Genomic DNA, 24,083 nt, shown 5'->3' with positions numbered 1-24,083 from the left:
TCCACTGTTATATCCCTTACTGGATTGATCAATTATTAGATATTAATAACTAAATTATTAATATGCTATCATTGAACTGAATATTAATGAGAAATCTCATTAATGTTTGAACGAGCAATGTGTCAACATAAACAGTAATTATTAGTGAAATGTCTAAGATATCTCTTTATAAATGAGGCTGAGATTACTTTGATTGTTGAAACGAGTAGCATTCAGATATTTATAATGAGCATTGGCTGCAAATCAATGCTTTTTGGTGTAGACCTGAAAGATTTTGTTATTGTAGTATAGGCAGTAAGAAATTATGATGTGCATCGCACCTTTCTGAATATTTTCAAGTTTTCTAACAGGTTTCTGGTCCAATCTTCAGTTTAACAAGGGTAATTTTGGGTCAGAACATCAATAACTGCAAACAATTTAAACACATCTCCATCAAAGTTGCTAATCTGATAATTCAGAACAAATATAAAAAAATTACCTCTGTAAATTTAATTGACTATATTTTTAGATTATAGTCAAGTTCGTTATCTACTTATTTCCTTCCTATTTCTGACACCAGTGGCTAAATATTGATTAGATTAAATGTCATATGAGATAGACATTAGCTTTCTCTCAAAGATCTGTACAGCACAGGAATGGGCCATTTGGCCCATAATGTTGTGCTGAACATAATGCAAAAGAAACTCATCCCTTCTGCCTACCCTTGGTTCATATCCTTCCAAATTATCGAAATGAACATTAAAGAGCCTTAATGTATCTGCTTCCACCACCAACCCTGGAAGTCCATTCCAGACAGCAATCACTCCCTGTGTACAAAACAAATTGCCCCTTACATGCCCCTTGAACTTTCCCTCCTAACCTTAAACACATGTCACGTAGTTTTTGACGCTTCAACTCTGGGAAAAACTTTCTGACCGTCAACCCTATCTACGTATCTAATGATTGTACAGACTTCCATCAAGTCTTCCCCCAGTCTCCGCCACTTCACAAAAAAGCAATCTGAATTTTTCTCGCCTCTCCAAATCCAGGCAGCATCCTGGTAAATGCCCTCTGTACCCTCTCCAAAGCATCCATACCCTTCCTGGAACATGGCGAACAAAAGTGAATACAATACTTTAAGTATGCCTTAACCAAAGTGTTAAAATGTTACAACATGACTTCCTGACTCTTGTAACCAGTTCCCTGACCAATAAAGGCAAGCATGCTATTTGCCTTCCTAACCACCTAATTACTTGCATGGTCACTTTCAGGGAGCCATGGTCTTGAACGTCAAGATCCCTTTGAATAATAAAGCTGTTAGGGTCCTGCCATTAACTATCTACTTTTTTTTAACATTTGAGCTTCCAAAGTGAAACACCTCACACTTGTATGGATTAAACTTCACCTTTAATTACTCTGCCCATATCTGCAATTTCTCTTTTTCCTGCTGCATTATTTGACAACACTCTACACTGTCCCCAACTGCACTGAACGTTATATCATCTGCAAACTTATTAACTCACCCAATTAGATTTTAATCCATGTCACTTCTATATAATTGCATCGCAAACAGAAGGGTTCCAGTACAGATCCCTGTGGATAAAAGACAGAAAATGAGGTAAATGCAGAATTCTTGAAGAAATGAGGTTTTTTCAATGACAGAATAATTCTGATGAATAATCTTCTAAAGTGAGATTTTTTAAAAAATTAACCCAATATTTTAATTCATTATCCAGTACAAACTGCTTTGAAAATATTGTATCATCTTAAGTGTTGCATTCTCACATTAAATATTATTTAATTGTCATTTCAATTATCACACCATCATGAGATTTACATTTTCGTTCAATCCATTATTTATTAAGGCCAGTATCATAATGAAATATTGACATTCTTTTCAGGTCAACACACCTGCAATCAACCAAAGTTCTCTCACCCAACACTCATTTTAACTCACTCATTCTCTTTTATTTGAATTCTCGTATTAATGGAAGGATCATTAATCAGTCTTATCAATTAAGAAATTGCTAACTATTTTTCACATAAATATTTAATTTTTTTCCAACATATTGCACAATTACATTGCAATAGGGGTTTTCTCATCATTCTTAAATTTGTTATCAGCCATTTTAAAACTAATTATTACCAAAATCTAACCGGTAATCATTGTTGAAATCCAATATCTCCAGTTGTATATGTGGAACTATGTCTCAGTACATCAACTGATACAAACAATATTGCACTCTACAATCTCTTAATCTTAGCAAAAATAATTTTAAGTGTGGAATCTTAGCTGGATTGAATTGGTTGTAAGAAAAAGTGCAGTCTGAAGAAAGGTCACTGGGCCCAACTCTCTCCACAGATGCTGCCAGACCTGCTGAGTTATTTTCCAGCAATTACTGAGATTGTTTGTGATTTCCAGCATCCACAGTTTTGTTTACAATCTTGTATTTATTGTATTTCACCTCAATTCTAACATTGTTACAGTTCTGATTATTACAATAAGAGCTAAGTACTTTTCATGTTAAGCATTATTTAAATTACACGTGTTCCTTGTGTAAATAAACCAGAATTAACAAATGTTTGTTCTATGCTTTTACAATAAATCTTGAATTCTTAGAAATCACATTTTTTTGAAAATGAGGGAAGTTGTCCATCGCTGAGTAGTCACATTGAATGACTAATGCTTTATTTCCAATTCATGTGCATTAAAAAGCAGGTTAATTTTAACTTATGCACATGAATAACTGCTTCAAACAAATTGACTTACTTGATTATCATGAGATTTATGTTTATTTAAGACCATTGTTGCTTCGTTCCATCATTATTAGAAATTACTAATTCTTTTTATCCATTACACAATGGAACTGTCTAATACAATCCTAGTCCAATTATAACAATAAATATCTGAGCAGTTTTCCCTGTGAATAAACACAGTAAGTATGTGATTATAGTCCTGCCCTTCCTGCATGGGAATATTATGGTAATGTGTGTACTAGTAGACCAGGAGCCATGGGTTCAATTCCCACCTTCAACAGAGATGTGTCAAAACACCTCAGAGTTGATTAGAAAATATCTAAGTGTCGACTGAATTGCTTTTCAACCAACATTGTCTCAACTTGTAACTGTTGTTCATTATAATGATCACAACATCTTGAATTTATTTGCTTCACATCACTGATTAAAGTATGAATTGGGCTTGGACTGCTTTAGTACCTGAGAAGTAAATTATTTATTAACACTAAATAGTCACGAGATTATGCAAATTCCTTTTTCTATCAAATGTCATGGACTGTATCTTGTGGTCACTCTCATATTCACTTTCATTATCTTTTTATTTTCTTCTTAATTCAGACACAAATGTTTGAACACCGATAAAGTATGAATAAAGTATTATGCTGCTTCTAAATACCTCTCAACTTTTAATAACTTTGCAGTCTTAAAGATTCTACGGTGTAAATAATTTTTAAGGTGAGGAGGAAAGATTTAAAAGGGGTCTGAGGGGCAACTTTTCCACACTGTTTTTCACATATTGGGATGAGCTGTGAGAGGAAGGGCAGTGGCTGGTACAATTACAACATCTAAAAGACTTTTGGACAGTTTATTGGATAGAAAACGTCCAAAGGGGTATGGGAGAAACACAGGGAAATGGGACTAGTTTAGTTTAGGAAACTTGGCCGGAATGCCAAGTTAGGCTGAATGGCCTGTTTCCGTGCTGTATCAGTCTAGCATTCTACAATTCAAACTTCACTGTGATTGGGAAAGGAAAGAACAAACGGGTGTTAATTCTATTTTGTATCCATAAAAAAGTGAGATGAATTTTAAATAATTTTGTCACATGAAATAGTTTGCTCTTATTGTGATTAGAAATACAATGAATGTGAGCATTGAAGTGAAATATAATTTAATCAATTCAACTGTGTTTCCATGGTTAAAATAAAAATTGATATTCACAATCATTGTGAGTTTGTACATTGCAATATCTTCACATTACTTCATGTACTGAGCCATTATTACACATTTATACCCCCTACTGAACTGAACAATAATTAGATAGAGCAACACTTAGATTTTCGAAAATCTATCAGTACACTTGTAAGAAGGAGAAATTTAATTTTGCTACATGACTGTGCAATGTGCAGACATGAACAGGAATTATTGCAGTGAAAAGTCGTTCCAGTTTTCTGAATTCATAAGGCTGAGATTACTGTGATTATTCAAAACAGCAAGTCAGTTTACAAAGCGTTTTGCATGCAAAATGATTGGTTCCATTGTGGGATAGTTAACCTGAAAACAATCGCATTGTTTCAATGGATTAAATTAAAATATGGATTAAAATAATATATGGATCTGACGAAACACATTAGAAAGACAAACAAATTATTCTGCAATTATTATAAGGATAGTGAATTCCTAATAAATGTTGTATTCTGAACAAATAAATTGACTCAATATTTTAAAATCACTTTGCTCTGATGTTGATTAGACGTACATTAAGATCGGTAAACTGAAGACTGAAATATAATACTTAGATTGATGGATTGAGGACAATAAATGAGCCATTCAATAGTTATTGAAGAGAATTATTTTTTGTCAAAATGCAGACAATACAGAAGTAATGTATTTCATTCAATTAGTTTACTTGTCGAAACATGCTATGTGATTTTAATTTATGTAATTTTATACTGATCGATGTTCAAACATTTGTGTCTGAATTAAGAAGAAAATAAAAAGATAATGAAAGTGAATAGGAGAGTGACCATAAGATACAGTCCGTGACATTTGATAGAAAAAGGAATTTGCATAATCTCGTGACTATTTAGTGTTAATAAATAATTTACTTCTCAGGTACTGAAGCAGTCCAAGTCCAAGTACAACAAGATCTGGACAATATCCAGGCTTGGGCTTACAGGAGGCAAGTAACATACATGCCACACAAATGCAGGCTATCACATATAAGACATAACCTAACCACCATCCCTTGACATTCGATGGTGTTACCATGACTGAACACCCACTATCAACATTATCCTGTGAATAATCATTGATCAGGAACGGAATTGGTCTCACCACATAAACACAGTGGCTACAAGAGTAATTCAACTCCTGGCTCCTGAAATCCTGTCCAAACGCTACTAGGCACAAGTCAGGAGTGTGATGGAATACTCCCACTTGCCTGGATGAGTGCAGCCCTAACAACACTCAAGAAACTTGATACCATCGGAATAAAGCAGCCCGCTTGATTGGCACTGCTGCTACTGAACATCAGTGGTGGTGAGGGTAGATGTTTGTGGATGTCCTAGCGACAATCTCTGCCTCTTCTTATTAACAAAGATAAAAGAATCTTACATTGCTCAACATTCTCATCAAAACCGAGTACAGTATTCACCCCAGCCCTCTTTTATACCAACCAGCAGCATTTCCACCACCAATAGCAGCTTCTCTTAAAATATTTTGTCAGTAACTTGTAATTAACTGGTTACTACAATTACAACTGAAAATGTGTTGCTGGAAAAGCACAGGTCAGGCAGTATCAAAGGACCAGGTGAATCGACGTTTCGGGCATAAGCCCTTCTTCAGGAAGGTCCTGAAGAAGCAGTGAACCACATTTTGAAATGATCTTTCTGAACATAATATAGATCAGGTTAAAACTGAAGTCGGTGTCTTACACAACTTGCTGCAAGAACACAGACAGTAGAATCTGAGGTGATCCTGAGTATATGGAGGTGAATGTGGGAGACAAGCTGGGACTGTATTGGAGTAGTCACTGTGAGAGGGAACAAATGCTGGATGCAGGGTTTCAGCAGCTGATGGACTGACGCTCAGGTGAGCCATCGGAAACTGAGCAAGTGACCACCATCTAATAGGACAGAGAAACTGATCCATCAGCCTGAAACTGACTGACCACGTGGCTGTCAGTGACTCCAACACAAGTGAATGGAAACATTGCTCAGAGCCTGTTTCTGTAACATTCAACACAACCAGGAAATGGAAAGTGAATAATGAGCTGAAAACAAGGCCACTGCTCTGTTAGAGTCAAAATCATTCAATGTTCAGTTATTGGACATTATTGACTCTCAGAATATTCTAACCTGCAGAATCACAGTAAAAGGGGAAAGTAAACAACATTTTTGGCAAAGACAGAATGAGCCAACTGCTTGTATAAAAACAGCTCAGAACAAATGTGCTGAATCCTCCACAAACTGACAAACACAGGTACCATCAGTTTATAGATAGACAATGAAATTCTTCAGAAAAACCCTTCCCTGTTTATGGTGTGTGGTAGAAAACATTCTCAGTGAGAACTGCCACTTATTTCCTTTGAAAAGAATCTCTGTTTCCCCTCAGAAAAGCAGGTGTGCCCCAAACTTACAGACTGTCTTACAGACAAAGGAAACCTGATCAGGGACTCGCAGGTTAATTAAGCTATGAGTGACAGTCCATTGCACACAACAAGAGCTTAGACCACAACAGATTCTAGTGAAACCAACAATGCAATGAAAAAGGTGAATTAGTCTTAATAATCATGCAGCCTCTCTCAATCAAATAATCCCAGTCAACTTCTAAACATTTTAAAACTATTAATACCAATGTATACATATTTATTTACTTTCCTAATTTCCTCCAAAAAATATATATGACTATTCTCTTTAAAATATATTTTAAATGGTCAATTCATAATCACAATTCAGTTCCAATTATTCTTAGTGCAAAACAACTAGCAAACTAAAATAGTTTTCACGTCAATAATGACACTGGAAACTTTGTTATGTAGTTTACCCATATTTCCAAATATTGTTTTGGTTCATTATTCCAGTGAAGCTAAAATTCAAGTCTATTTATTTTCTCTGATATCCTTCCATTACTTTATTCCCTAATAACAATGCCCATGGTGTAATGGGTGACAAACATTAAATAAAATTGAATTTTCAATGCAAGAACTTGTACAAATAATCACATATTATTCAGTTCATTCATTATCGTTGATTATGAGGGTTATTTTCACTGTATGATCATGTTAAATTCACTTAAATAATCAGAGTAGAATTTTCACCTTTAAAGATATGTAAAGTGAATGTCAAATTATTAATATTTCAAGTAAAACCAAATTCACATTTTGCTCTGTGTTATTCCAGGAATGACAGGATGTGTTGAATTATTATGGGAAACAGGAACAAGTGAAGGTGGTGGCTCTCTGACGTGAGGCCTTAAAGCCAAAGGGCCAGGTGGTAGTTACAGTGGGGGAGGTACCGAGTGCCCCGCTGTCCTCAGAAGGCAGTGAGGATGGTGACACTGACTGGAACGGGTTAGATGACAAAGCATCCACGTATGGACAGAGGGACGACAATGGGTGGGATGACCCACCGCCCTATAAGGTCCAGAAGGCCGTGTCTGTGGCACCACTGGGCATCAAAGGTCAACTTGGACAGACAGTAGGGAGCAACAAAGGGAACTGACAGAAACCAAACATGAACCGTTCACCTGCTGAATAACAGATGTTGGTGTGTTAACACCCAGCCTGATAGAGAAATGGTAATAACGGGCCTTATTGGGACAATATGGATGAATTAGTTGAGGTACAGTCTCACCGATGATGGTGTTAGGCCAAAATCCTTTATGCCAAGATGCCCGTACAGCAGAACCTGTCTCTGCAATGAGTGGGTGAGGGTTTGAGCCCCCCCCCAGTGCACAGCCGATGACTGCCTCCAGGCATTCACAGATATTACAGGGATACACTGGGGAGGGGACAGACTGAATGGGCTAAAATAACCTTGGTGTCTCAGGGAACCAAGGGTATTATCGAGGCTCATACAGAGAGGAAGCCTGAGGTGTGTAAGGACCACGGGGGATTACCAAACCCCAACCTGTGATGATGAAATAGGTTTGATGTATTTAACAGATGACATGGGACCCTATTTAACTGTAATTATAAACGTGGGACTGCCAGTGGGAGATCATTCTGATCACATTCTGAATTGGGCCATGAGAGCTGAGACAAACTCAGAAACACAGGGAGGGTAGTACAGTACAGGGAGGGTACTGCAGTACAGGGAGGGTAACCAGACCCACAATGTTACAAGGGAAGCAGGAAAGGGCACATAGACAAGGAACGTAGGCAGAGAGAGGGAGATAGATGTTCACATTGTGTGTGTGCCTGTGTTCACGTAGGCACATGAATATTCATTGACGCTGTGTTTGGGAACCAGCAGAACAAATATTAATAAAAGGAGCATCTATATCAGTTACCGAAACGGATTTGCCCCTCACCCCTCAATTACTAAAATGAGAGCAGTTGGAGAGGGAATCAAGGAAGCTGGATGAAATAAATCTGTCCCAATGCAGATCATCGATATGGCAAAATATATTCAGATATGGGAGTGTGAAACTGAGGAAGGGACCATTCTGGAAGTTGCCATTTTAGAACAGTTCAGAGCAACTATTGATGTAGAGGCACAAACTCTAATATGGGTACAATCTGGCCAGGCCCAGGACAGGAAGCAAAGGAGAGGCGACATCTCCAGAGTAGTTACCTTGCAGGGAGACTGGAACAGTCACAGAATCTGGGGAGTTATAGCTAGGACCCAAACAGCAGGGCGGGTAACTCAAACAGGAATGTGGGTTATTATCTGTAGATCCTGTAAAGATCGAGGGCCCTCTCACTCCCCACCCAAACTGGATCCCATTAAAGCTGGGGCTGAGAAGGCAATAATTGTGACAGTAACAGATTGAGAGAAGCAGGGAATAGTCAGACCAACAGTATCCCAGACTAACTCACAGAAGCCGGACAGCTCATCCCACCTCACTATTGATTAGACCTCCCTCAGTAAATCTGCCACTAAAGAGTATCCTACAGTAGTGAACCACACCACTTTATTTAATGGATTAAAATTGCAACAGGATACAGTCTCAGACCTTGATATTGTGAATGGGTTACTGTGGACCTAGAACGGTCAGAATAAGCTAGTATTTACTGTCTGAGGAAAGCAGTAGACCTGGATCCAGTTACCTCAGGGACCTCATAATATTCCAGTATATCCCACCGATATATGGCTGATGGAGTGCATCGATTTAATCTTACCAACACCTCATTGCCTCAGTTGGTGAGAAAGAACATATCCGGATATTACATAGAGTATTGGGTCAGGTCAGGCAGGCCGGGCTTAAAATTAACCCACAGAGCGTGGGAAGGTAGGGAGAGATGTACCTGGGACATCACATCAGGAAGATCAAATCAGGAACGGAGGGGGACAATCCCAGTGAAACGAAAGACCATGATTTCAAAACTATCCACCTGCACACTGTGAAGGGGTTAAGGCAAACTTTAGGATTGTTTAATTATTGGAGGACTTTTTTGGAGAATTACCCAGAAATGGCAGAACCATCACGAGCCCTGACAGAAGCGCGGACATTAGCCAGGTGTCAGGCAGTCAGCATATACACAGAGAGACAGCATGCCTTTGGTATAGTTCATGACCAAGTGATAGCCTGGGCTCGGTGAGGGTACATCACCCTGTCTGTGGGCACGTAGAGCATGAAGGACAGGTCAGAGAGTTAGTGGAAGCAGCTAACTTTCCCAGTGAAGCAGCAATAATGAGAATTAGAGCTCACAAGGTAGTCAAAACCCCACACCAATGGGGCAGTAAGTTTGTGGATAAGGCAGGTGAATAGACAATAGACAATAGGTGCAGGAGTAGGCCCTTCTGCCCTTCGAGACAGCACCACCATTCATTATGATGATGGCTGATCATCCTCAATTAGTATCCTGCTCCTGCCTTATCCCCATAACCCTTGATTCCACTATCCTTAATCACTCTATCCAATTCTTTCTTGAAAGTACCCAGAGACTTGGCCTCCACAGCCTTCTGGGGCAGAGCATTCCATATACCCACCATCTCTGGGTGAAGAAGTTTCTCCACAACTCTGTTCTAAGTGGCCTACCCCTTATTTTTAAAATTTGTCCTCTGGTTCAGGACTCACCCATCAGCAGAAACTTGCTTCCTGCCTCCAGAGTGTCCAATCCTTTAATAATCTTATATGTGAAATACTGACTGAAATAGTGCAGACATTTGAGGAGATGGCAATGGCCGTAGCTACAGAAGTGAGAGAGGAAGGTTTAAAGATATTCCCAGAAACAGTCCCACAACAGCAGAAACAGGAATGGGAAAAGGGTGGGGCAGTAATAGGACACGTCAGTGTCTGGATGATCCAGCAGTGCCACTACACTGTATAAGACAAACATTATTAAAAACATATCATGGGCTGGCCCATATTGGGGAGGATAAAATGCAATATCAGATGATCCACTACAATCCTTGCCTGGAACAGGGAGAAATACAGCAAGGTTTTGTCGAAGGTGTGTAGTCTGTTCACAGTGTGAGCCAGGGAAAGCAATAAAATGGAGGCAGCAGCAGGGACCCAGGGGCCCATGGGAACAATTACAGATGGATTTTACACACACACCCAATCCCAGGGAAGGAAGTCCTGCTGGGTTTTAGTAAATAGGTTTACTCAATGGGTGGAAGCATTCCCCTGCAGATTCTGACCAAGGGACAAATGTTACAGGGAACATAGCTCTTTAGCTATGTGCCCTGTTTGGTACTGAACAGAAATCCCATCCCCCATACCACCCCCAGAGCTCTGGGACAGTAGAAGGAATGACGCAGACACTGAAAGCTAGTCTGACTAAGGCTCTCTCAGAGACAGGACAGCGATGGGTTAGAGTACTATTTAGCAGCCTAATAAAACTGAGGACAACCCCAGCAAAGGGGACGGGACAGTCCCCCTTTGAATTAGTGACTGGATGGACTATGCAGATACCACAGGGTATGGTAGTGGGAGGGCTGGAGATGTGCAATGACAAGGATAGGGTTAAACCATTTGTAAAAGAACTGGCAAAGCAGCCGCATGAGCTGAGAGAATCAGAGACTGGGAAAGGAAACATGGAAATATCCGAGCTGACATTCCAAACTCTGGAGTTCAGGTCAGGGGGATCGTATGAAGTAAACACATCAAAATGCTGGACTTATCTGGGGGAGCCAGAGAGGGACCTTTCCCATCCTGTATTAGTAAGGAACTCTGAATAAACATTGGTCGTGGTGCTCAGCACAGAACTCAAGGCTCCTCTTTGATATTTCTTCCAGTAACAGTTGTGTAGGGGTATGTTGCTGGCTGGAGGTCTGTGACCAGTGCCTCTGTTCCACAAGGGTCAGAGCTGGGACATCTGTTGCTTGTAATATATATAAATGAAAAGTTTGAAAATGTAAACGTTTTAATTAGCAAGTTTGTAGATGGCACAAACTGTTGAAGTTGTGAATCGTGAAGAATGATGTCAAAGGATACAGCAAGAAAGAGATGAGTCAGAAAGTTTTGTGGGGAAATTGCAGATATATTTTAATTCAGACAAGTGTGAGGTGATGCATTTTGGAAGACACAAAGCAAGAGGAATTTGTACAATAAACGGAAGGGTCCTGAGCAACACTGATATACAGAGGGATCTTCAGTTGCAAGCTGAAAGATCCCTGAAAGTGGTGAAGGAGGTGAATGGCAGGCTTGCCTTCTTTAGTCAGGGGAGTGATAATAAAACTATGATCAGGCCACCTTTCGGGGATTGTGTGCCGTTTTGATCACCACATTATAGGAAGAAGGTGAAGGCTTTTGGGAAGGTGGAAACAGGTTTACCAGGATGTTGCCTGGATTGGGAGAGGTTACAAAATCTTGGATTGTTCTCTTTGGAAAGTCAATGTCTGTGGGGTGACCCAACTGGCACAGAGTTTGTAAACCATGGTTTACTACAGAAATTGTATCTCTTGTTAAAAAGAAGAAAGAGGCTTATGTGTTGATGAGGCAAAATGGTACAGATGAAGCAATAGAGAGTTACAGATCAGCTAGGAAGGATTTAAAGAGAGAGTTAAGAAAAGCAAAGGGAGGACACGAGCAGTTTTTAGCAAACAGAATTAAGGGTAACCCTGAAATTGACTGCGGTTAAAGTACTGCCCACATTTCTGATCCCCTTATTCCAGGGTTGATGTGATCACACCAGAGAGGGTACAGAGGAGATTGATCAGAATGTTTCTACAATTGGAAAATATCTGCTCTGCGGAAAGATTGGATAGTCTGGGGATGATTTCTGAGGAGGATGAGCTGAGATTTAATTGAAGTGATAAAATGCTGAGGAATCCAGATCGAGTGGATAGGAAGGAGCTATTCATTAACTGAGAGGTCAGAAACTGGAGGATTTAGATTGAAACTAATTCCCAGAAAGAAGGGGAGAGGAGAATTCATTTCACTCAGAGATGGTGGGGAGCAGGAACTCATTGATGGACTGGCAGAGGCAGTAACCAGCATCACATTAGAATAAAAGGACATGGATGTAACTGAGATGCTGGAACATGCAGGGCTGCGGACTAAAGTCTGCAGAATGGGATCATTGTGATTGATTTAACATTTCTCCAGAATATTAAAGTCAAGTCCAATTTGAGAATTTATGAACATCATCCGACCTGAATTCCAAATGTCAGAATAAATTTATCAGAAAGTTCAGCACAGATCGAGGACACTTGGCCTATCCTGCATGTGTTGGCTGTAATAGAATGACCCAGGCTTTACAGCGTTATGTACTCACCAATGAGAGCAGCAATTTCAGAATGTGTACTCTGCCCTCTATGTTGTTATAATCTGTTTTTTCAATGTATTTCTTTCAGAGCTGCTCACCTTGTTTCCTGGTTTCTTTCCCAGCCCTAAATCCATTCCCCATGGCCTTGAGGGACTACCATTTCTGCAATTTAATTTCTCCTGCCTTCCCCCGTGTGACAGACTGTCTTTTTGTCCTTGTCTCACCCCCACCTTGCACACAACTTGTTACATTTCTGATGGTTCCCAGACCTCTGTGACTTCACTGCGCATCCTGGGTCAGGGGCACAAGTTGTGAATTCTCTTCCTCATGAGATAATTGGAAATCTGTCTGGCTGCAATTTCCCCCAGATTTTATTTTGTAAATAAAAGAGGATTTGCGTCAGAGTCAAGTATTTGTGAGCCTTCATCCACAATCCTGAGCACTTAGACATAATATGTGACCCTCCCACAGATGTGCAGGTTTGATGGATTGTCTGTGCTAACATGGCCTGTAGTGTGTAGGTAAGGTGGGTTGTGTTAGCCATGCTAAATGTGGGGTTATGGAGGTAGGGTGGGACAGCAGGTCATTGCAGACTCGATGGACCGAATAGTCTCTTTGTGCGCCTAAGGGATTCTGTAATTCTAACTAGTTGTGATTGTTGTCACATTTTCCTAAGTCCAGGTTCATTCATCTCAGGTACACATGCTACCTTTTGTGTTTCTGTGTGTGCCCGTAGTGTTAGGTAAGGGGTAAATGTAGGGGTATGGGTGGGTTGCGCTTCGGCGGGTCGTGTGGACTTGTCCACAGTCTCCATGATTGTGCAGATTCAGTGGATCAGCCATGGGAAATGCAGTGTTAAAAGGATGGAGTGCTCCAGGTGGGATGCTCTTTGGATGGTTGGTGGGGTTTGATGGGCCAATGCTCTCCTGCCACACTGTTGAGATTCTATTCTATGATTGTGGATAAAGGCTATTCTATGATTGAGGATAAAGCAGGGTGTTCTTGGAGAGGCGGTAATAACTGGAAAGCTGAATCCAAAAATCACCACCTTCACCAAAGGAGATTTTCGGAAAATGACAGATAGTCAGGTGGATTAGCATTCCAATCTTAGATCGTGAGGAAGCGTGTAGGAGATAATGATTTTGCAATTTTAAACTGAGGGGAGACAGTGATTTATGGTTTTAGATTGCGTCGTACATTCGCAGTGTGAATATCCATCCTGTACTTTATTACAAAGCCAAGGTCACTGACAATGAAAACCAAAACACCCAGGAAACATCGCCTCACCACGTAATCTGATAAAAGAATTCTGATAAGTCTGGTTGAATTTAGAACAAAGATGAAAAGTTGGAAGATTAAATCCAATCCCAAGATCCAGTGCTTAAACAAAAGGAGACGACAATAGGATGAGGCAGGAGTTGGCTAATGTAGACTGGAAACAAAGACTTTATGGTGGGAAAGTTGACGGACAGTGCGGGAATATCAAAGAAATTTTTTGAAGTGCTCAGCAAAAGTATATATCAGGGAAAAGGAAGGACTTTAGGAAAAAAGGAATAATCTGCCATGGGTGGCTCAGGAAATAAGGGAGTCTATCAAACTGAAATAGAATGCATACAGATTGGCAATGACCATGGAGATTAGAAAAACTTTAAAGATCAACAGAAAGCGAGATGGGATTGGGGGAGAAAAGTGATTAATAGCTATCCCCAGGGCTGGAATAACAGTTTATACTGCTAGAGGGGAACATGATGTTTGGGGAACATATGGCCTCTAATTGTTGAAGCACTTAACTGTTACCATAGAGATAATCCTAAGCAAGTTAAAAATCACAGCACACTCCAAAAGCTTGTATTTCCAAATAAACCTGTTGGACTATAACCTGGTGTTGTGTGGTTTTTAAACTTTGTCCACCGGCTCCTCCACATCAGAATCCTGACAGACAGCCCCACTGAAACTGAAGTACCTATCACATACTTGAGGGAGCCACAGGGGTGTGGGGGAGGGGTGTGTGGTTTAACCACAAAGTGCTGAACAGAACTAGACTTTCTAACTGCCGTTGCCATGGAGATAATACTGAGAGACAGTCTCTATTCAAAGTCCCAAACCACAAAGGTATAAGAGTGGGAGCTGTACATTGGACAGGTGGGGAGTTACTTGATGCTGCCTGAAGGTGTTTTGCTTGTACACTATCCAGGTAACTGCCATGTCTCATCAATAAAGTCTCAAAGAAGACCTCTCTGAGTTCTGTGCCTAGTTATTCCTATCCAGCAGGGTTCAGGAATATGAGCACACAGCAGTCAGTCTTCACAGTGGAGGATACGAAGAACATGCCAGTAATTGATAAGGAGACTGAGGAAGGTGAGGACCTAGATAATAACCATTATCGTGAAAGAGTTAGAACTGGATATGCTAATGTAGCTAAAGGTAGACAAGTCTCATTGCCCTGATGGGATACATCCCAGGATACCAACAGAGTTAGTGGGAGAAATAGCAAATGCACTTAGAGTCATAGAGTCTGACAGCAGAGACAGGCCCTTTGGCCCATGCCGACCAGAAAGTCCATCCACGCTAACTCCATTTCCCTGCACTTGGCCCATTTGCTTTTGACCCTTTCCTATCCATGTATTTGTCCAAATGTCTTTTACCTGTTGTGAGTGTTCCTGCCTGAACCATTTCCACTGGCAGCTCATTCCATATACATACCACCCTCTGTGTAAAACAGTTGCCCCTCAGCTTCCCTTTTATTCTTTCTCCTCTAACCTTCAACTGATCCAATCAAGCCGTCCAATCCTTGAGTTCCTGGGAAAAAGACTGAGTGCATTCACCTTATCCATGCCTCTCATGGTCTTATACACTTCTAGAAAAGAATCCCCTCAGTTTCCTCTGCTCCAAACATAAAATCCTCCCTTGTCCAACCTCTCCCTATAACTCAGACCCCTGAGCCCTGGTAACATCCTTGTAAATTGCTCTGCACTTTTTACAGTTTAATAACTGAAACCTCCATTACATCCATCATATTTCCAGTGTTTCCCTGCGGGGCTGGAACCGACGGGACAATGCCAATGGATTACAATCCATGATCGAGAATGAACCCCTTTACAACAATCCCGTTTTCATAGTGTTCCCCATGGTGCAGGTATCCTTGTGTCTTTCTGGTTGCATGGTTAATTAAAGACTTGTCCTTCTACAAAGCAAAGTTGTGGCTTCATTGTTCCTGGGAAATGTACCATGATTTTTCAGACTTTCAAAAACAAATGAACTCTCTCTCCACACTCACCACGCTGACATGGACTTGGCTGTGTCTCAGTACTTTTCCAGTCACATTGAGATTTGAAATATTTGCCCACAGACAGAATGCACACCTTTCCATCCAGATGAAAAGGCCAATGATATTCAGATCGGCACGGATCAAGTAACTATCAGATTTGACCATGAAGTTCAATTTGTATTTCTCATCCGCAAATCCACCCTTTCAGTACCATACAACAGAGCACACAAGTTACCACTGTTAATACAGGATGGAAATTCATAAGACAATTGTAGTATTAAACTGTAGTTTTCTTGTTTCTCCCAAAGCTTTAAACCTCAGTCTCACAGTTTCTCTCTTCTGTGAACTGAAATCCAAACCAATCCCCCCACTCCTTTCCTCCACACCCAGTTCTCACACACTCTCTCTTCGAATCCAGTTTCCTAGCTCCTGATGAGAACCATCCTGCATACACAGCTTCCTGCACACTCTGGCCAAGACCCATCTTACTAAAATGAGCCAAATTAGAATTCTAATTGCAGGCCCATCCTTGTCCCTTTCCATAACAACCCTGAATCTTCACAAAAGAGTTCTAATAACTTTCTGCAAAACGCTGCACCACTGATAGTCTGATCACATGTCAGGGTAGCAAGAGAGGGGCCATTCCCCTGGGTCCTGCTCCTAGAGGGATGAAGCTGCTAATGATAGATTAATCCCTCACACCCACAGCCTCCTTCCCAGGCACTGACCTATACTGTGCATAATCCCACAATTGCCAGCACTGCACCCATGCACTTGTCTCCCCTCCTACAGCACGAGCTCCCGATCATACAGGAGTCCAGGTGATTGACAGCAGCTGCTGCCCAATATATCAGAATCCCTACAGTATGGAAACAGGCCCTTCGGCCAAACAAGTCTATACCGACCCTGCAAACAGTAACTTACACAGACCTATGCCCCCTAACTAATTTAATCAATACTATGGGCAATTTCGAATGGCCAATTCACCTGCCCTGCACATCTTTAGATTGTGGGAGGATGCACAAACCCCACACAGACAGTCGCCTGTGGCCGGAATCGAACTGGGGTACCTGGTGCTGTGAGGCAGCAGTGCCAACCACTGAGCTGTCTCTATAGGGTGGAGGGGGCGGGGCTGGAGGACTGGGACAACGAGATTGTAAACAATGAATGAATGTGGTGAACACTGGGGGATGGACAGGTCAGTGAGGGACAGGAGCAGTGCAGCAGCAGGAGGGGATCCTGGACAAACTGAGCAATGGGAGAGTCTGACAGGAGAGAAACTACAGGAAGGGTCTGTTTGGAGGCTCAGGCAGGGACAGCTGGGAGACAGTATGGCCTGGTGGCTTGGGCAGGTTTACTAATCAGCCTCTTCAAAGATGCTGTTACTCAACTCTGAGCCTGATCCTCCTGATCCAGAGGTAAGGACACGTACACTATTTCCTGGTGGGCAAGGGATACAAGGACTGCCTTTCAAAAGGAACTCCCCTGTGTTGGTGACATGAACAAGACTCAATACAGACTCACTGAGAAAATGCTGGCGTCCTTGAACTTCATCCAGAATATTAACACCTATAACTGGGCAACGCAGACCCCAATGTACAGAGTTAAATCCTGGATACCAATAACAGCTTTGTGCATGGGAAATCATATCTCATGAATTTGACTCAGTTTTTTTGAAGAAGTAACAAAGAGGATTGCTGAGGTCAGAGCATGGACATGATCTCCATGGACTTCAGTAATGTGTTTGACAAGGTTCCTCATGGGAGGCTGCTCAGCAAGGTTAGATCACATGGAGTACAGAACTGGCCCAAAGGTAGAAGGCAGAGGGGGCTTTTCAGGCTGGAGGCCTGTGACCAGTGGAGTCTCACAAGGATCGGGGCTGGATCCACTACTTTTCGCCATTTATATCCATGATTTGGATGTGAACATAAGAGGTATTGTAAGTAAGTTTGCAGATGACACCAAAATGGGAGGTGTAGTAGCAGGGAAAAAGATTACCTCAGAGTACAAGAGGATCTGGATCAGATGGGTGAATGGGCTGAGGAGTTCAGTTTAGAAAAATGCGAGCTGCTGCATTTTGGAAAAGCAAACTTTAGCAGGACTTATACAGTTAATAGTAAGTTCCTGGTGAGTGCTGCTAAACAAAGAGTCCTTGGAGTGCAGGTTCATAGTTCCTTGACAGTAGAGTAGCAAGTCGATAGGATAGTGAAGGCGGCAGTTGGTCTGCCTGTCTTTATCAGTCAGAGCATTGAGTATAGGGGTTAGGATGACATATTGTGACTGTAGAGGACATTGCAAAAGTTGCCGAATCAATATTCCATTTAATTCTGTTCTCCTTCCTATCAGGTGGATGTTCTTAAACTTTAAAGAGGTCAGAAAAGAATTATAGCATGTTGCCAGGGTTGGATAGGCTGTTTTCCCTGGAGCGTCAGAGGCTGAATGGTGACCTAAAGAGATTTTTAAAATCAGGCTGGGCATGGATAGGGTGAATAGACAAGATATTTGCCCTGCAGTGGGGGAGTACAGAACTAGGGGACTGGGAAGGAGGGTCGGCAGACAGAGGGTGGTTGGATCGAGAAGGGTGGGTCAGAAATGGGTGGGGAAAGAGAGGGGGGGGATAGAAAGGGGTGGCACAGAGACAGATGGGGACAGAAGGGGGTTTAGAGAGGAGGGGAACAGACAGGGGGAAGGGGGGGGGGGCAGAGACCAACAGAGGTAGGGGGAGAGACAGACAGACAGGGGGGAGAAAGAGAACAGACTGTTGGGGGGTGGGGAGACAGAGCATGGGGAACAGACAGAGTGGGGGGAGGGGGAGAAACAGAGTGGAAAGATGGAGAGTCATTTTGTAGATCTAAAACTCAACCCAGTTCCTGTTTTCTCATCCTGACCTTAATTCCCTCCGAAGAGCTCAGAACAACTGCTTAGTTCTTGGAAAGTAGAGTTTCAGAGAGATCAGGTGCTGAACATGGCATTTGGGACACTAACATTGAATGGAATGCGCTGACCAATAAATGGACTCTGGTTCGATTCCACTGTCTGTGCGGTGTTTGCACATTCTCCCTGTGTGTCTGCGTGGGCTTCCTCTGGGTGCTCTTAATTTCCTCCCACAATCCAAAGACACGCAGGTTAGCTGGATGAGCTTTGGGTAATGGTAGGGTACAGAGTTAGGGTGGAATGCTGTTCCGATGGTTGGTATGGTCCCATGGGCCGAAAGGCCTGCTTCCACACTGTAGGGATTCTGTCACTGAGTATAGGGGTTAGGAGGGCACGTTGTGGCTGAGTAGGGCATTGGGGAGGCCAGTTTTAGAATATTACATTCAATTGTGGTCTCCCTGATTTCAGAAAGATGTTACCAGAATAGGACTCAACCTCTGAATGACAAGTTCCTGGGAAGTGTTGACAGACAAAAAGACCATGCAGTGTGGGTTGACAGTTCCTTGAAAGTGTGGTTGAAGGTAGACAGGTCAGTGAAGGTGGTGTGCGGTATGCTAGCTGGTATTGGGCAGTGCATTGAGTATAGGAGTTGGGAGATCATGGTTCGGTTGTACGGTTTATTGGCTCGGCCACTTTTGGAATCCCCAGACTGCTTTCAATTCCAGTCTCCCTGTTATAGGAAAGATGTTGGGAAACTTGCAAGAGTTCAGAATGGTTTTACTAGGGTGTTGCAAGTATTGGAACACGTGAACCATAGGGAGAGGCTGAATCGGCTGAGGCTATTTCCCTGCAGCACTGGACACTTTAGGTGGCTTTATTGAATTTTATAAAGTTATGAGGAGCAATGATAGGGTGACTAGCCATGGTTTCTTTTTTCCTCAGGGTAGGGGAGACCAAACAAATGTGAATCTTTTTTCCAAGGTGGAAATGACAAATTCTATAAGAGAGATGGCAAGTTTCAAGGATATGAAAACCGAAACAACTGAAGATGCTGTAAACCAGGAAGAGAAACAGAAGTTTCTGGAAAAGGTCAGCAGGTCTAGCAACATCTGTGAAAAGAAATTAGAGTTAACGTATCTGAGGAAGGGTGACCAGACCCGAAACTTTAACTGATTTTTCTTCACAGATGCTGCATGATCTTCTGCGCATTTCCAACAACATCTGTGCAAGTTTAAAGGGAGTTGTTTGGAGTATATACCTGAGAGGAACTTTATAAAGTGCGAGTCAGACCACATCTGGAGTAATGACAGAAGGTTTGGTCCCTTTATTTAAGGAAATACATCATTTCATCAGAGGCATTTCACAGAAGATTGACTGGGATGAACCCTGGTTTGCAGGGATTATTTTTTAAGAAAAGGCTGAAGACGTTGGGACTTTACTCACTGGATTTGGGAAGAATGAGAGGGGATCTCATTGTAACATGTAGGATTCTTAAGGAGTTTGACAGGGTAAATACTGAGAGGATGTTTCTCATCATGAGGGAGTCTGGAACCAGATTCTGGGTCAGTCACAGAATCACGGATTCTGTTTTGGATTCGTCAAGTTTAAGGCAACACCGACACAGGTCAGGGGTTTCATAAGCAATGGAGCTGGGGTGAGGTGGAGAGAAGCAACATTTTAAGAGATTGTAATTCCTGGTGTTTGTGATTGTGTAGATGTCTGATCAGAAGGTCACCTTGGGGTCAGATATGAGAGCAATATTGTCAAGAGTGTGGTTCTGCCTCAGACAGTTCCCAGGGAGAGTGAGGGGCTCAGCAGTAAGGGAAAGTGATTTGTAATAGCAACTGAAGGCAATGGGTTTAACCATTGCAATGTTCCGTTGCAGGAAATTGCAGCCAATCGCGTAGTGGGAGTGTGATGAGCAGTTTGATAACTGAGTAATGGAGAGGGATGATGGGGAGGGGGAGCGAGGCATTGTCAGTGTACATGTGAAACCTAACACGGTGCTTTTGGACAATGTCACTTCCTGGCAGTATGTAGGTGAGAAACAGGAGGGACCAAGGAGAGATCCTTAAGGGACACCAAATACAAGGGAATTCAGAAAGGAAAGGGAGAGTCAGGATGGAGTAGGTTTTTGCAACAACGGTGGGGTCAAATATTAGTTTGTAGCAGAATGGGAGAGAAGGACATAACCAGAAAAGACAGACAGGTAGAACAAGGAACAATATCTGTGAATGGGGGAGGGGGGGTGATGAGGAGGAGGAGCAGCCCAACTCCAAAAGCACTATTCCAACATCAGTGACATCACCCAACTCCACCCTAGTCTCAGCTCATTTACTGAAATACTCGTCCATTCCTGTGTTATCTCCAGACTTCATTATCCATACACACTCCTGGCCAGCCTCCCACATTCAACTTACATATAATCTCAAGAGTATCTAAAACCCTACTGCCTAAGTGCTCACTTGTACCAAAACTTGTTGATCCAATAAAAGACTCCTATTAACAAGCAACAATTTAAAATTCTCTCCCTTGATGTAATTCCTGGCTGTGAACATCCCTGTCTTCCTGCACCACACAACCTGTGAGATCCCGACAACTCATTTTCTTTCAGACTCCCAACGATGTTTATTCATTGCTTCACCTGTCTGGCTGTTTCTACTGTTGCCAAGGCAACACGGTCTGGAATTCCCACTCTAACCCCCTCAGACCTGCTTTCCTCCTTTAAGGTATTCCTGAAAACCTGCTTATTAGGCAATTCTTTTGATCACCTGACCTAATATCCCCATCTGTGGCCTTATGTCAGAAGTTCTCAATAGTATTTCTGTGGAATTATAGCCATGATAAAAAAAAACTGTTGTTGATTTGCACATACATTGTCAACTCTTCAATGTTACTGAGTGAATAATCTATAACAGCTCTTACCCAACCATATTGTGGGGGCACCTTCACCACACGAACTGCAGCAGTACTTTGAAGTCAAACATCACCTTCTCCACAGGCAATGGGGCTTTGGCACCGATCACTGGTATCTGTGGAGGGAGAAACACAGTTGATATTTCAGGGAATGCAAAATGCATTATAGGGAGGGAAAATGGTGCAGAATTTGGATTTTCAAATTTGTGTTTTACAACGTGCACTAAGTTCTGTAAAACCTCTCATCCCATACCATGAAAATTCCCTTCTCTTCCTGGTCAATATGTCTTTCCTTTCCCCTGCCCTTCACCTTCACACATTTCCAATGCCTTGGCCACAACAACACTGTGCTGTCAGTGAAGTTTATCACGTGGTTGAGTATTGCCCTGCCCCTCATTCACTCCGATTGGTTGAAGGACCAACTAGCACCTCTAGCTCCCGTTCCCCCACTCTTATTGGTCCTGCGCTGACATCAATAATCCGAGGCCCATTGTGGGCTGGAGCATGCTCAGTGCTTCCTGATTTTGTTGCTGTTCATCAGGTATGAAAGAGAGAGGGCTCATCCCTGTTTCTCCAGATGTCAGACAATAACAACAACTACCTGCATTGTATGGAGCTTTTCACATTGACAAATCTCCTCAAATGCTTCATAAATGATGGAAATGTTGATTAAAGAGAACGATTTTTAGATACATCTTTAAGGCACAGAGAGGGAATTAGGGATGATATTCCAAAGGTTTGTGTCCTCGGTAGCTCCAATCGTGGAGTGATATAGGTGGGGAACAGCTTACAATGGAGACAGTTAGTGGCTAACCATAAGTTAACAACCTCATGTCATAGCCCTCCATCCAACACACCAGGCCTCGTTCTCACAGCCTGTCATTACACACTACCTATGGTTAGCCACTAACAGTCTCCATTAACAGCTAATCACCCTCCCCCACTCCTTTATCCAACCGTTCTTCTCACTCTATCCCCACCTATCCTTTACTCCTTTTATCTCCCACACACTAACTTCTGCACATAAACTGACTTTTTTTCTCAGTAACATCTGTTCTGTGGAAGGGACACCGGATCTTAAACTTGAACTCTGATTTCTCATCACAGATACTGCCAGACCTGCCGAGCTTTTCCAGAACATCCTGGTTATTGTTTCTGATTTACATCTTCTGCAGTTCTTTTGGTTTTAATTTACCGGGAGTTTGTAATTCAGGTCCCACAGCCTCTGTCCCAGTCTCTGCTGTCTCTCCCAACCCCAAACAGTGACACTGCACCTGCACAGCTCATGGACAGGTGTCGTCTTGCTGGCCACACCCCTCATTCACTCCCATTGGCTGCAGGACCACACAGACTCTCCTCCCATTGGTCTGGAGCTGCCGTCAATCAGCCGGGCCCCATTGTGATGAGAATGGAGGGCTAATCCCTCTTTCTGCCCTGGGATGAGCTTCATCATTCACAGTGAATGGGGCAGTATCACAGAGCACAGGGCCTGGGGGCTATTCAGCCCATTGGGGCTGTACTCTCTCCCTCTGGAGATTCTGCAAATCTGTCCCAAGTCCCCTCCCACGTGCCCATAGCCCCCCAAATCTTTCCTTAAAAAGTAAAATTCCAAGTCTGTTTCAGAATACCTGCTGAATCTATGTCGTTCAGACTGTTCCAGATGCTCAGAACTTACTGAGTAAAATAGTGTTCACATTTTCACCTTGTATTATTTGCCAATTACTTGAAAGTAGTTACTAAAAATTGTGACAGCGTTAACAATTCCTCTCTCTCTCTGCAAATTCAAGACCTTGGAACCAAATCTGCACCAGGTTAAAATCACTGCTTCACCTTCTCAGCTCCAAGGATAATTATCTGTGCTTCAGCTAGCTCTCCGCAAAAGAGAGGAATGCATCTTAATTTATTAAGATCAAAGAAACAGACCTTCAGTCCAATTCGTCCGTGCCAACAAGGAATCTTAAACTAATGGATTCCCATTTACCATCTATTGGCCTGTATCCATCAAAACCCTTTCTACTCATGTACCCAACTGGAAGCCTTTTAAATGTTGTGATTTTATCAGCCTCCACTACTTCATCTGGTAGCCCCTCCCATACACACACCACACTCAGCTTGAAAACGTTGCCATTTAGATCCCTTTTAAATCTTTGCCCTCTCAACTTAAACCCAGGTGCTCTAGTTTTGGACCCACCTAACCTGAGGAAATAGGACCCCGGCTGCTCACCTTATTCACACCCCTCGTGATTTTATAAATCTCCATGAAGTCACCTCTCAGTCTTTGACTCTCCAGAGAAAATAGCCCCAGCCTATTCAGCCTCTCCCTGTCGACCAAATCCTCTAATCGTGGCAACGTTTTTGTAAATCTTGTCCAAACCTTTTCAAGTTTCACAACATCCTTCCCAGAACAGAGTAATTCAAACTGAAAACAGAATT

At 42.2% G+C, this 24,083-nt stretch overlaps 1 long non-coding RNA gene across 5 annotated transcripts in view; it reads right to left on the bottom strand.

The window, feature by feature from the left end:
- The window catches only part of LOC140456927 (uncharacterized), a 56,966-nt gene that overhangs the window by 6,015 nt on the left and 26,868 nt on the right, over positions 1 to 24,083 (bottom strand). For all 5 annotated transcript variants that reach the window (XR_011953212.1, XR_011953213.1, XR_011953214.1 and 2 more), the window contains 2 exons: positions 21,660 to 21,766; positions 1,503 to 1,572 (listed from right to left, as the gene is read on the bottom strand). This is a non-coding gene — a long non-coding RNA (uncharacterized lncRNA). The remainder of the gene's footprint in view (positions 1 to 1,502; positions 1,573 to 21,659; positions 21,767 to 24,083) is intronic.

The sequence above is a fragment of the Chiloscyllium punctatum genome, chromosome 31 (genome assembly GCF_047496795.1).
Source record: "Chiloscyllium punctatum isolate Juve2018m chromosome 31, sChiPun1.3, whole genome shotgun sequence".
Taxonomy (NCBI): domain Eukaryota; kingdom Metazoa; phylum Chordata; class Chondrichthyes; order Orectolobiformes; family Hemiscylliidae; genus Chiloscyllium; species Chiloscyllium punctatum.
The sequence above is the reverse complement of the archived record's forward strand: the minus strand, read 5'-3'. Positions and strand labels throughout refer to the sequence as shown.